Source organism: Rosa chinensis, chromosome 1, assembly GCF_002994745.2.
Source record: "Rosa chinensis cultivar Old Blush chromosome 1, RchiOBHm-V2, whole genome shotgun sequence".
Classification (NCBI taxonomy): Eukaryota; Viridiplantae; Streptophyta; class Magnoliopsida; order Rosales; family Rosaceae; genus Rosa; species Rosa chinensis.
In genome coordinates, this window is record NC_037088.1 from 67,122,388 (window position 1) to 67,137,533 (window position 15,146).

At 40.1% G+C, this 15,146-nt stretch overlaps 1 pseudogene; it reads left to right on the plus strand.

Moving 5' to 3' along the window:
- The first annotated feature begins 4,358 nt into the window (after window positions 1-4,358).
- Window positions 4,359-14,876, plus strand: LOC112184115 (annotated as a pseudogene).
- The last annotated feature ends 270 nt before the right edge of the window (window positions 14,877-15,146 follow it).

Consider the following 15,146-nt stretch of genomic DNA (forward strand, 5'->3'; position numbering starts at 1 on the left):
CCAAGTTCTACATCAAGCTCGTGGAGAATCAACAAGCACCAAACACAAGTGTCGTTTCATCCACTACCAAAGCCGAAGAACACTCGCCACGTGACACTTCTCGTGGCACAAATCCGATCTGGAGCGAGTCTGCATCCCTTGATCGACCGCATTTTACAAGTCGTCAACAAAGTAAATCCTCTACAAGTTCTTCATCAAGCTCGTGGAGAATCAACAAGTACTAAACACACGTGCTGGTTCATCCCCTACCAAAGCTGAAGAACGCTCACCACGTGACACAACTCGTGGCCTAAATCCGATCAAGATCAAGCTTCTATAGCCCTTGGTCAATCGTCTTCCTCAAATGGTCAACATAGCAAGAAGCTCACACTACAACCGTTCGATTCAAGATCAAGTGTTCATCACCCTTGGATCAAATCAACGTCAGAGATCGAATCAGAGGAGAATTTTGTGAAAGAGCATCTACAGAGATTGTAACCCGCATTTAAATCAATAAAATTATTATTTTGTACACGTGTCTATATCTTGTTTGTTTTCAGATTTCCGTGTTTACACACACAATACACAATATGAACGGTGGTAATGCAGAAGTAAATGGCCAATACCTAACCTGTCAAACTAGCTATGCAGTAAGGTTGAATGTAACAGTGTCAAACCACAAGCAAGTTTAGCAAAATAATAGTAACAACTTATTTCAAATAAGAATCTTATCCAATATGCACCACAGAACTAGGCATAACCAAGTTTATAGAGTGACATTCTAACCTGTCAAACTCAATAACAGCAGCGTGCGAGACTTTAGTTAAGCCTTTCCAAGTTAAATTAGTAAAGAAGTTTCCTAAGATGATGACATAGCAATCAGGTCAGGCATTTCCACACAAAGAGACCTTTTACAACCTCTTGCTAGAGCCTACTCTAAAATACTGAGGTCCTCAAAGTTCATTTTGAGGTATCATGTCATTCATGTCCAAAAGCGAGCAAAACCAAAGAGACTGAGCTAGACTTGACAATTATAGCAAACAGCAAGTGCATAGAATTTGGATGATTTCTCATAACAAAATAAGAATGTTGGTATTAAGCTCTTAAACCTTCCAACACTCAAAACTAAATGCTTCTCCTCTTTCAAAACCCTATCAATCTCAGATTGCTATTCTATATTATGACACCTATAAGGTAACTAAGCCTTGCATGATGCCTTGAACCCAAATACCAATTTCGACTGTAATCACCAGACTAATATTACCAGACTATTATGAACCAGCAGAAACAAAATAATTAAGCATGGTGAAAGCCATCATAAGTAATATACTAATATTAGAAAAGTCAATGATTAGAGCCTGATACAATGATTCTCCTAACTTCTTGATTAGTGTTTTCACTATTCAACAATCAATGATTATGAGATTCATATCCCTTTTGTAATCTTAGTATCTTTTGAGCTTGAACCCAGGTAACATATCTCAATATGCTTAAATTAGAAAAATGCAGAGCATAATAGAAACTATTTACAAGTAGAGAATGAAGATGTCAAAGTCATGTCATCATGTCCAGCATAAAATGGTAGTCCTTTATTGACAGATTATCAGAATTAAACTATTGAAGTCGCAACTAGCAATTCAACTTCTTGAGAGAGCAAGGCTAAAACACATTCTCAAAAGAACTGACCCTGTCTTATAATTGTTCAATCTATGCTCAATATAGCTATCAAAGTCATTAGCTATGCTGAAATGAGAACTGAAGTGGCAATCAAAGACATAAGCTGGTAGACATAAGCTAGTATTGTTTAATTATGGTCATCATGGAGTAATCAAATGATGCCAAATGCTTTTGCAGATAGACATAGATGTTATTCAATAAGTATTGCAGTACCAATACACCAATCCTTGCAATCATGATCTTCATTGTAATCATGATTGTGCATTATTCAAAACCTATCTAATTTAACTAGTCAATTGAATGAGAGTTTTTATCAATGAATCAATTATGCAAGTAACAAAGTTAAGATGGTTGGTCATCAATAGGTGGACCAAAAAGACAAGTTTTCAGATTCAGTAATAGTTAATGTTCCAAGCAAATGGGGACAACCAAAGAAGAAGAAACAAAATCCTTAATATTTGATGCACAGACATATTATCCAATTTAACTTAGAATTTGACATTCAACTATTCTAATTCTCCCGAATACTAACTGCGACTAATAGATTACTAATTGTGTTGTGAAGCTAATCCTACCATGTGCGAAAGATTATAGAACATAATGTTCTGGCCATTAGAATAGAAAAGCGCATTTCACGAGTAAGAGACGAGCACATTTTAAAATAACACAATTGAAGGGCAACTGCATTTTTCATTACATTCTCAACGAGAGTATAGGACAATATAGGACAATCAACTGAGGAGGTAAAATACATGGGAAACTAAGAATAATTCCTTAATCTTATAACCAAGAGAGTATAGGACAATATTTTCAAAGAACGCATTGACATACTGAATAGTGTTAGGATCTTCGCAAAAATGGACTTCACACACACATAAATGGCTTCAAAACTTGAATACAACAAAATGTGGGAAGCATCTCATAACTGAAATTGAACTATCATGAAGATATATAAAGTCCCCAGTTCAATGTGAACTGAAAAACTCACTTCCATATTCAAAACTGTTGATTCGATCAAGCTCATATTTGAATAAGGGAAACAACAAAACCGACTGTGAAATAAAAATTAAATGAAGTTCAATTACACACCTAGGAGGCTAGAAACAGATTTATAATAGCAACCAGTCGAAAGTTAACAAGTTTATCAGTAACTCTCAATCTTTGAAACAATATGGTACTATCTTCAACAATGCCAGTAAATTATCTCAATCCGTAAGCAACTCTAAAGCATCAATCATAATGAAACATTGAACGAAGCACTACACAGTTTCTAAATAACAACCTTTCCAACTTTCCATTATCCTCATTTCCAGGACTTGTTTACTTCAGCCTTTCCTAAAATGATCATCTTCAACTCTAAACATTAAAAACCAACCCATAAACCCTAAACTCAATGAAGCTTTCCATTTACAAGCTAATATAGAAACTAAATAACTACTCATTCTAAATTAGGTGAAGCTAGTTTGCACTCTAACACTACTGTTCCCATAAACCCTATCTCAGCTTCAATGTGGTGATCTAAGGTTCTGCTGATATAGTGTAGTCCTAACACTACCATACACAATAGAACAGTAGAAGCCGTAATTGTACTCCTAACACCAGAAACCTCACCCAATTTTCAAATGCAGGAAAGATTTCATGAGAAACAGAACAGAGCACTCACCTCTGCGCCTCTAAGTGCTCAGTCTTGCTCCCCTATTCCAGCTTCACCAAGCAATTACATCAATCAGCACACAAATCACAATCAAAATTTCCCAATCCAATCAGCAATATCCAAAATTATCTCAAATTTCAACAATTCAATACTCCAGATCACTCTAATTCATTGAATACTGATCCGTTACCTTTCGTTTGAGCCACTGCAACCTCGAGACGAGGAATTGAGGTGACTAACGGCGTCGTCGCAGAGCATGTCATGGCGGTCGGCGGCTTTGGTCACGCTATTGATGACGGCGGACATCTCCTTCTCGTCGACGCGGATCGTCGGAGCCGGAACCCGAGGTCGGTGGTGCGGTGGGAGGTACGCGAGGGATTGGAGGTACGCGAGGGATTGGAGGGGCACAGCCGAGGCGGACTCGACGGCGGCGACATTGTGGCGGGGGATCGGATGCCGGCGCTGCTCATCGTTTTCGGCGGTTCAGGGCTTAGGCTGGTGAGGGCTTCCATTCGCATTTTTTTTACTTAATAAATTGTTCTCATTTTTTTTAACTTAATAAATTGGAGTGTTAAAGAGGTTGCTCATCTACTATCACTCATTGCATTAAAAAAAAAAAACTGTAAACTTAAGCTGAAATTGTCGAGAAATTAAGCAAATGCATGCTCCTAAATTCTAAAGATTTCAACTTTCAAAGCAAATGAGTAATCAAAAAGGAAAAAAAAAAATCCAAATCAAATGCATTTTTCAGCTTACAAAATATACAAGCTTAAGAAGATTATGAGAAAAAACAAGCAAAGATGTAAATATACAACCTTCTACCGATTCAAACTTGCAGACAAATACGGTGAGATGCTAAAGAACGTTTAAACGCTCCTCCCGTTTTTTGACCGAATAAACCTTTTATCTTAGTTGAAAACTTGAAATAGTATAATAACTTCATGCCCTTTTCAGTACAGGGCACTCTGTTACATCAAAAAACTAACACCTTTTAGTAATAAAAAAACACAACCAACACCTTTTAATTAATAAAACTACCTTATCACCCACGGCCAATACAATATAAGTTTGGTGTGTTTCACTTTCAGCAAAAGTCTTCTGTTTCCGTCGTCTCCTTCTCTCTCTCCATTATTTCCATTACTATAAGTTTGAAGCAGAACTCTAATCACCAATCAGTTGACATTCGAATGGCGTTGAGCACCCAAGTTGGAGCCTCCGTGGATTCAGCTTTCACATGGACATACGACGTGTTTTTGAGCTTCCGAGGTGAAGACACCCGCAAGGGCTTCACAGACTACTTATACAAAGAGTTGCAGCGGCAAGGAATCAGGACTTTCAGGGACGACCCGCAACTTGAAAGAGGCACAGCCATCTCTCCTGAACTCCTCACAGCAATAGAGCAATCGAGGTTTGCGATCGTTGTTCTTTCGCCAAACTATGCTACTTCCACGTGGTGCTTGCTTGAACTGTCTAAGATTCTTGAATGCATGGAGGAAAGGGGGACAATTCTGCCAGTCTTTTATGAGGTGGATCCCTCTCATGTGAGACATCAAAGGGGCAGCTTTGCTGAAGCGTTTCAAGAACATGAAGAGAAGTTTGGGGAAGGTAATAAGGAGGTGGAAGGGTGGAGAGATGCTTTAACCAAAGTGGCCAGTCTCGCTGGATGGACTTCAAAGGATTATAAGTAAGATCAAATGACACATAAATAATGTACGTTAATGTTTGAATGCCTGTGTGTATTGAAATTTAGAAAATGTGAGCTTAAATTAGTGAGAACTTACACACAATATGCCATGCACATACAACTAATTGGATGGCTCACACCTGCGAAGTTTTACTCTATAGGAGCATAGAATTTTTTTTTTTTTTTTTTTTTTTTTTTTTTTTTTTTTTTTTTTTTAAGGAGAAAGGGATTAGGCGATATTAGTTCCTCGGAGACAGACAATGCAGGGCACTTGTCCCACCCTCAAACCCGAAGGTGAAGGGTCTGCCCCACTCTGGGAACCCACCGCCCGTCCCCCAACTCAATTTATTAATAATAAAAAAGAGAAATACATCGTCCAAGAGAGAAATAAAAAAAACAGTGAAAGAGAAGAGAGGGAAACTCCCCCCTCATGAACAAATCTAAAAGATGAAAAAATCAGCCACAAAAATGAAGACTGGACACGCGAAATATGCCAGAAATTCGCTTGCGCCTGGATGTGGAAGCTAACTTTGCGCACGACTTCCTGGGAATAAAAGCCTCTGAGAAGGTGTAGGCAAGAAAGACAGACGAACATAATCATCTCAGCAACCTGTGAAGCGATAATTTGGGAGTCCCAAAAAATCCGCCTGCAAGTACCTGTGAAGCTCTGCAGGAGGGCTAGGATACCAGGTAAATGAGTGTTTTGAAACACCTAAGTTTGCCATCTTATCTGCTGCTGCATTCCCTTCCCTAAAAATATGAGTTCTACGAAATTGCATTTGCTGAATGTTCTTCAGGCAGTTTTGCCATCTAACTCTCAAGTCCCATGGAGGAGAGAAAGAATTGGAGGAGAGAGATGCTAATACACTAATAGAATCACTTTCCAACCACAGGGTAGTCCAACCTCTAGTGAAAGCAACTTCAATAGACACAATAACAGCATAAAGTTCAGCATAAAAGGAAGAGTTGCAACCCAGAGGTTGGCAAAAACTCCCTAAGTAAACCCCAGAAGCATCGCGAAAAACTCCTCCACAAGCTGCAGGACCAGGATTACCTTTCGCCAGACCATCAGTGTTAACTTTAACCCAAGGAGGGAGGGGGGATGCCATAGGACACGTTGAATCTTGGGCGCTTTACGGGGCTTGGGGCACACCCCAAGGGAAGAAAGAAGACGGGAATCCAAGACGCCTTTATAGTAACCAGGAACCAGAGAACCAAATTGCCGAATCCATGCCATAATTGAACAACACAGTGTAGAAAAAATAGGAGAGCGATTATCAAACCTGAGTCTATTTCGTGCCTTCCAAATTTCCATGAAAGTAAGCAATCCCGCTGCCAACCACAAATTATAAAGCTGAGGGGAAAAACCCTTCTGACAAAAGCCAACCCAGAAATCCAACAGTGAGTCATAAGCAGGAAATGAGGTTCCAAACTGAGTTGCCAGCCATCCCCAGAGATGTTGAGAGAAGGGACAGTGTAAAAATAGGTGCAAAGCTGACTCTGCCGAACTGTTGCATAATTGGCAGATGGACACAATCGGAATCCCACCTCTTTTCAGCCGATCATCAGTGGGCAAGCGATCTAAAAGAATCCTCCAAGCCAAGAAAGAAAATCGTGGAGGAATGAAGGAATGCCAAATAGTAGAAGCCCAGTCTCTCACAATAAAGTGTCGTCTAAGCAAGTTATAGGAATCAGTGAAGGATAACTCTCCGGAGGCTGTAGTCTCCCAAATGAGCATATCAGGTTCTGTGTCTAAAGGGAGACAAATATCAGAAATTTTCCTGTACAAGTCTGGAAAGGTATCTAGGAAGAAAGAGGGAAACTGCCAAGAATGATCTGAGATGAAATCAGCCACACGTAGATCACTGAATCCTGACCAGTCGAAAAAACCCAACATATCCAAAATTGGATCTTGAAGCCATTTATCTTTCCAAAAGGACACCGAACGACCATCTCCAATAATCCAACGACAATTGTGGGTGATATGAAGAGCAATAGAGCGGAAACCTGGCCAGATTGAGGATTTGCGGTACCTCACTTTGGAACTAGATAATATAGGGTAACGAGTTCGCATATAATCACCCCATTGGTTCAAAGAAGTGAAAGAGTTCCATGCAAACCTTAAAACAGCCGCAGAATTAAGAGTTGCCAGGTCACGAATACCAACCCCGCCCTCTTTTTTCGGAGCACAAACTTGAGTCCAAGTAACAGTGACAATTTTCCGAGTTTCAATATTTCCAGACCATATAAAATTACGCGCCCATGTAGATAACTTCTTCACAAGGTATGCAGGCCATTGATACACTGAAAAACTATGAAGAAGCATACTTTGAAAAACAGATTGCACAAGTTGAGTACGCCCAGCCATGGAAAGAAGCCTCCCCTGCCAACCCATTAACTTTGACTTAGCTCTATCGGCAATAACTTGGAGATGGCAGCTGCGGGGTTTTCCACAAAAAATAGGAACTCCCAGATAAATAAGAGGTAGGCGCCCTGCATGAAAACCCAATATACGTTGAACTGTACCTGTCCTGTGACCAGACCTAGCTCCAAGATAGAAAGTACTTTTCTCCGCATTAATGAATTGCCCTGAAGCTGCACTATAACGGTCAAAAAACCCACGCAGCCGTTTAAGAGAATTTTTGTCCCCACGACAAAACACCATGAGGTCATCTGCATATAACACATGAGACGGTGCAGTGCAATTCCTGGGAAAAGATATTGGCTTCAATTGACGGGTTTGGAGAAGTAAGTGAAGGCCCCGGCTGAGAGCCTCCTCTGCAAGACAGAATAAAAGTGGAGAAAGAGGATCTCCTTGTCTAACACCACGAGAACACGTAAAGAAACCTTGAGGAGAGCCATTGATTAAAAGAGATAGTCTTGCTGAGTGAAGAATAGAGCTGACCCAACTAGTGAAAGTGGGAGAGAACCCAAAATTACTTAAAACACGGAGCAGAAAATCCCAATTTAGAGTGTCAAACGCCTTTGCTATATCCACTTTGATTCCCACATTTCCACCATAAGCCTTTCGGTCCAATAAGTTAAAACATTCCGAAACCATACCAATACAATGATTAATTCGCCTACCAGGCAGAAAAGCGGATTGCTGAGGAGAAATTATACGTGTAGCAATAGACCCCAAGCGAGAAGCCAAAATCTTAGGTATAATCTTGAAGAGAAAATTGGCTAAGGCAATCGGGCGAAACTGAGTAATAAGCTGAGCATTTGGGACTTTTGGAATGAGAACTAAAAAATTGCAATTCATGTTGGGGAGGATCCAGTTTTGAAGAAAAAATTGACGAACACATGCCACCACATCATAACCAACAATATCCCAACAAGCTTGATAAAAAGATCCTGAAAAACCATCAGGCCCGGGAGCACTAGAACCATCCATAGAAAAAACTGCACTTCTAATTTCCTCAGATGTAGGAATTGCAGATAGCACCACATTTTCATCGTCAGTCACAAGAGATGGAATAACTGAACAAACCTCTTCCACATTTGTAGAAGGGGAGGGAATATCATAGAGATTCTGATAAAAAGCCACAGTATGTGCTGCAATGTCTGAAGGGTCAGTAAGTATCCTCTCCCCCACACGGATAGAAGACATTTGACTCTTGGCTGCACGAACCTTGGCATGAGTATGGAAAAAAGATGTACTTCTATCCCCATCAGTAAGCCACTTAACCCGAGCTCTATCTTTCCAATAAGTTTCTTGCATCCTCAGAGCATCTAAGACTGCAGACTTTGCAACAATCTCATCCTCAAACCTTTGATCAGTCATGCCACGGGTCGCGATATCATGTTGAATGTTGACTAAGTTTTCACGAGCAGCAACAACCTTTTGATGGACATTACCGAAAACCGCTTTGTTCCAATCACGCAAGCAATGTTTCAAAGCCTTTAATTTCTGCAAAGTAACAAACATTGGGCAGCCACAAAGTTGAAAAGAATTCCAACAATTAGACACTACTGCATGAAAATTTGGATGCTGCAACCACATAGACTGAAACCTGAAAGGCTTGGGACCACTTGGGGAGAGTTTTGAAGCAGAGAAAATCAATGGAGAATGATCAGAAACAACACGGGGAAGAGCAACACAACTAGTAAAAGGCCAAGCTTCAAACCAAGTGGTATCACAAAGACATCTGTCCAAACGAAGCTCAACATGTCCACGGGTGCTCCAACCATTTGACCAAGTAAAGAACAAGCCGGAAGTATCTAGATGAACAAAATCACAAGTATCAGACATACTTTGAAAATCTGCACAGGAGAGGCGAGAAGGAGATGGGCCTCCTGATTTTTCATGGGCTCCTAACACAGCGTTGAAGTCCCCAATTACCATCCATGGGATAGACGTTTGAGGACGAAGAGCATTAAGATCTTGCCATAAATCCCTGCGTTTGATATAAGAGGTAGAAGCATATACAAAAGAGAGTTGACTGGGATCAATATCAAAAGGAACCTGAATTGTAACCTGCTGTTCGGAGTTGGAAATAATTGTCGGATGAGGAATATGAGAACCCTTCAACAGCCAAAGATTTGGAAGAGCCGCTCCACAATCATTAGTTGCAACAAGATCCAAATTCAAAGAAGACCAAAAAACTGCTGAAATTGAGGTGAACTTTATCTTTGGCTCAGCAATGCAAACAAGATCTGGTTTGTGAATATGGCAAATATTAGAAAGCTCGGATTGGGAGTCATTGTTTCCTATTCCCCTAATATTCCAATAAAGAACCTTCATTGATTGTACTTTTTATTCTTTGTTCTGTCCCTCTTTGGGTAAGGAGTTTCACGATCAAGAGCTTGGGTAGCTTGTCGTCTTTGTTTTTTCTGTTGAGACCTGGAGATAACCGGTGTGAAACCATTTTCAGTATTTTCATTAACTCCTTGACCAGTAATTAATGCGACATCCTTGGCTAAAGTTGCAACATGTTCAAATCCCGGGGGAACACCCGTAGGTAAATCAACCAGATCAATCATATTTTCCTCTTCCACCATATCATGCCAATTCTGACCACTCTGTGGAGAATTGGTTGGCTGGGGGCTGTAAGTCTTTTGCTCCATATTGGAGTTCACCTCTTCATCACACATTTCATTATCACTGTCAACTTCCTCATCCTCATCATCCTCATCAGTAATATGAACCGTAGGGACCTCCAAAGTAGTTGTTCCAACAACTTGAGCAAATTCCTTAGGAATAATGTCAACCACTGCTTCAATTTCCTTGCTTGCAAGGATGGCAAATTTATTCTTGTTGATAAGAGGAGACATGTTGCCTTTACAACTTTCAGGCTTCCTGTTGATAATGGGTTCATTAATGACCAGATCAGCAATACGATCCAGTTCCTGGTCAACGGCCTCAGTGAGAACATCTTCTGCAAATTTAGTAATCTGATCATGGTTTGCAACCTCAGGGGAGTGTTGCACCTGAGGGATAGTGTCCAAGTTTTGCTCAGAGACATTGTTTACAGCCATCTTGGGACGATACTCTTGACGCCCAATGCGAGAAGACTTTTTAACAACCTTATGTTCTTGAGCATTTTGCTCATTGTTAGAGCTCTTCAAGAACCTGCAGCATAGAATGCCCACTTCATTATTGCGGTTCAGTTCTATCTTACAAGTGGACTTTATGTTCAATATGATTATATATTCAGCATGGGATTTGTTATATTCTTCTTGTAGGTATGAAACAGAGCTTATCAGAGAGATTGTGCAAGCAATGTGGAGCAAAGTGCATCCTAGTCTCACTGTATTTGGTTCATCAGAGAAGTTGGTCGGAATGGATACTAAGCTGGAGGATGTTGGAGAGGAAAGATCCCACATTGGAAAAGTGACAAATAAAAATATAACTTATAAGTGGGTGGATCTCACCCAATTGTACCGAGGCCTTTTGTGATTAAAACCCAACACCTATCGGGTGGTTAAGTTGGGACAGTATCGGTACAATGGTGGGCCACGGGCCACGCTTGTCGCTGTTTAACATGGTATCAAAGCGGGTCCTTCTCCAATTGCGTCTCCACGTAGGCACGTATCATGAGCCCAAATTGGGGTTCCCTGTATTGCCATTGAAATTACCAAGTGTCCAATGAATGTGGGCCTTGGATTGTATTGACCAAGTCTCTGATATGAGGCTTGTGTCCCAATTTCCAATATGGGAATTGGATGAATGAATTTCACGTGCAGACCTAGAGCTAGGTTGCACGTGAGGGGGCGTGTTGGAGAGGAAAGATCCCACATTGGAAAAGTGACAAATAAAAATATAACTTATAAGTGGGTGGATCTCACCCAATTGTACCGAGGCCTTTTGTGATTAAAACCCAACACCTATCGGGTGGTTAAGTTGGGACAGTATCGGTACAATGGTGGGCCACGGGCCACGCTTGTCGCTGTTTAACAGAGGAAATAGATGTTCTTTTAGATAAAGAAGCAAATGATGTTCGCTTTATAGGGATATGGGGGATGGGTGGGTTGGGTAAGACAACCCTTGCTAGACTAGTTTATGAGGAAATCTCTCATAGATTTGATGTTTGCGTCTTTCTGGCTAATGTAAGAGAGTTTTCTGCAACCCATGGTCTAGTTTATCTACAAAAACAAATTCTTTCCCAAATCTTGAAGGAAGAAAATGTTAAAGTATGGGATGTTTATAGTGGAATCACTATGACAAAGAGATGTCTTTGTAATAAAGCGGTTCTTCTAGTTCTTGACGATGTGGATCAATCAGAGCAACTGGAACACTTGGTGGGAGAAAAAGACTGGTTTGGTTTAAGGAGTAGAATCATTATTACAACTAGAGATCGGCATGTACTAGTCACACATGGTATAGAAAAACCATATGAGTTGAAGGGATTAGAAGAAAATGAAGCTCTTCAACTGTTTAGTTGGAAAGCCTTCAGGAAACATGAGCCCGAAGAAGCTTATGCAGAACAATCTAAGAGTTTTGTTAGGTATGCTGGAGGTCTGCCCTTAGCTCTTAAAATTTTGGGGTCTTTCTTGTACAAAAGAAGTCCAGATGCATGGAATTCTGCATTGGCAAAACTCCAACAAACTCCCAACAGAACAATTTTTGAAATACTGAAGATAAGTTTTGATGGACTTGATGAGATGGAGAAGAAAATTTTTCTGGACATTGCTTGTTTCCGCAAGCTGTACTGCAACAAGTTTATGACTGAACTAGTATACAGTTTTGACCATTGCAACCGTATTGCAATAGATGTTCTTGCTGAGAAATCTCTCTTAACTATTTCATCAGACAACCGGGTAGGTGTGCATGACTTGATACACGAAATGGGATGTGAAATTGTTCGGCAAGAGAATGAAGAGCCTGGTGGACGCAGTCGGTTGTGTCTTCGCAATGATATTTTTCATGTATTCACAAAGAATACGGTAAGATTTTGAAAAAATTGAATCACCAAACTGGGTTAGTTCTGTCATTTAATCTTAATCGTGGAATTCACTTATCTGTTATAACAGGGAACAGAAGCCATTGAAGGCATATTGTTAGACTTGGCTGAATTAGAAGAGGCAGATTGGAATCTTGAAGCCTTCTCTAAAATATGTAAACTTAAGCTGCTCTACATTCATAATTTGAGGCTTTCTCTTGGCCCAAAATATCTTCCTAATACCTTGAGATTTCTGAACTGGAGTTGGTATCCTTCAAAATCTCTCCCACCATGTTTTCAACCGGATGAACTTACTGAACTTAGTTTGCTTCATAGCAATATTGATCACCTCTGGAATGGAATAAAAGTAAGTTATTGAATATCTGCTGTTGCAAATACAATTTAATTTTTAAGTAATTCATTCATGGAAGCTGATTGTTCTACCGTTCTTCATGTTTTCTACAGTACTTGAGCAATTTGAAATCCATCGATCTTAGTTACTCCATAAACTTGACAAGGACCCCAGATTTCACAGGTATTCCAAATCTTGAGAAGTTGATTCTTGAAGGCTGTACCAATTTAGTTAAGGTTCATCCATCCATTCCATTACTCAAGAGACTCAAAATTTGGAATTTTAGAAACTGCAAAAGTATTAAGAGTCTACCAAGTGAAGTAAATATGGAGTTTCTTGAAACATTTGATGTATCTGGCTGCTCAAAACTGAAAATGATTCCAGAATTTGTGGGGCAAATGAAAAGATTATCAAAGCTTTATTTAGATGGGACTGCTGTTGAGAAACTGCCTTCATCAATTGAGCACTTGAGTGAGAGTTCGGTGGAGCTTGATTTGAGTGGAATTGTTATAAGAGATCAGCCATACTCCCGTTTTCTTAAGCAGAATCTCATAGCATCATCTTTTGGCTTATTTCCAAGAAAGAGTCCTCACCCTTTGATTCCTCTGTTAGCTTCCTTGAAGCATTTCTCTTCTTTGACGACATTAAAACTAAATGACTGTAATCTCTGTGAAGGAGAACTTCCCAATGATATTGGTTCTCTGTCCTCCTTAAAGTGGTTGGAACTCAGAGGAAACAATTTTGTTAGCCTTCCTGCAAGCATTCATTTGCTTTCTAAGCTTACGAGTATCAATGTGGAGAATTGCAAAAGACTTCAACAATTGCCAGAACTTCCGGTAAGTAACTACTTATGGGTGGGAGCCGACAATTGTACTTCCTTGCGAGTATTTCCAGATCCACCGAATTTGTGCAGATTGTGGTCTTTTTCGCTCAGTTGCATTAATTGTCTGAGAAAGATTGGTTATCAAGATTCTAGTTATTTTTTATATTCAGTGCTAAAGCGGGTGCTTGAGGTACTTTCTAGCTCTTTCTCTCTCTCTCTCCCACTTCCTTTCTCCCTTCTCTCCTTCAATAGTTGTGTGATATGATGGTTGGTATGGTGCAGGAAACCCCTCGTTCTTTTATGTATTTCCATCTTGTAATTCCTGGAAGTGAAATTCCTGAGTGGTTCAATAATCAAAGTGTGGGAGACTCGATAACTGAGAAGTCACCTTCGTATGCATGTTTTTTTTTTTTTTTTTTTTTTTTTTTTAAGGAGAAAGGGATTAGGCGATATTAGTTCCTCGGAGACAGACAATGCAGGGCACTTGTCCCACCCTCAAACCCGAAGGTGAAGGGTCTGCCCCACTCTGGGAACCCACCGCCCGTCCCCCAACTCAATTTATTAATAATAAAAAAGAGAAATACATCGTCCAAGAGAGAAATAAAAAATAACAGTGAAAGAGAAGAGAGGGAAACTCCCCCCTCATGAACAAATCATGTAATAGCAAGTTGATTGGGATTGCTTTCTGTGCTTTAATTGTAGCTCAAGACAATCCGTCTGCTGTTCCTAAAGTCCGTCATTTAGATCCTGATATCTATCACATGGGTTGTTCATGGAAGAAAAGATTTGAGGGGGGTTCGGTAGGTTTTGGTTCCTATTTGATCCAAATTGTTTCAGATCACCTTTTGTTAGTTGTTGTGTCAAACCGTTTGGCGGACATATGCGATGAGGTTTTGTTTTCGTTCAAAATCTCTCGGATTGGAGGAAACGACAGATGCTTGTTGCAGGTAAAGAAATGTGGGTCCCGTGCACTTTACGAGAACGACATGGAAGAGCTGATCAGTAAAATGAACCGATCCAAGAGCAGCATTTCTGTTTACGAGGCTATGGATGAACAAGAAGGTGCCATGGTCAAGGCAACACAAGAGGCAGCAACAAGCGGAAGTGTTGCCTCTGACGACGAATATTACTCTGCAGAAGAATGAAAGAATTTCAGAAGACCTGCACTGTCTTGCTTAGTGCTTGGTCTAACCATCCAGTGCCTCGAAGCAAAAATTAAAGGCTAACATTGCTATTCTCACTATTCATAAGAAGTGACCATTTCACATTTTGACTCCTAGTTGTAACTGGATATTCTCAAAAAATTTCCTCTCTAACGTGCTTTTATATCAGGACACATTTTATCATGTCCCCTGCCATCTTGATCAATAACATGACTGGAATAAACTGAATCAAGAAGTTTCTTTTTTTGGTAATGTTGTTTCAGAGACTAGGACTAGGACTAGGGACTATGCTATTGTAAAAAACTTTCAAAAGAAGCGCATAGGGTCTTTAGCTGTACTCGACGAGAAGTAGTTACACCATTTTATCCAGTCCACAATGCATAATTCCACTCTAATGGTGGTTCAAAATATCAGACCATGAATTTTGTT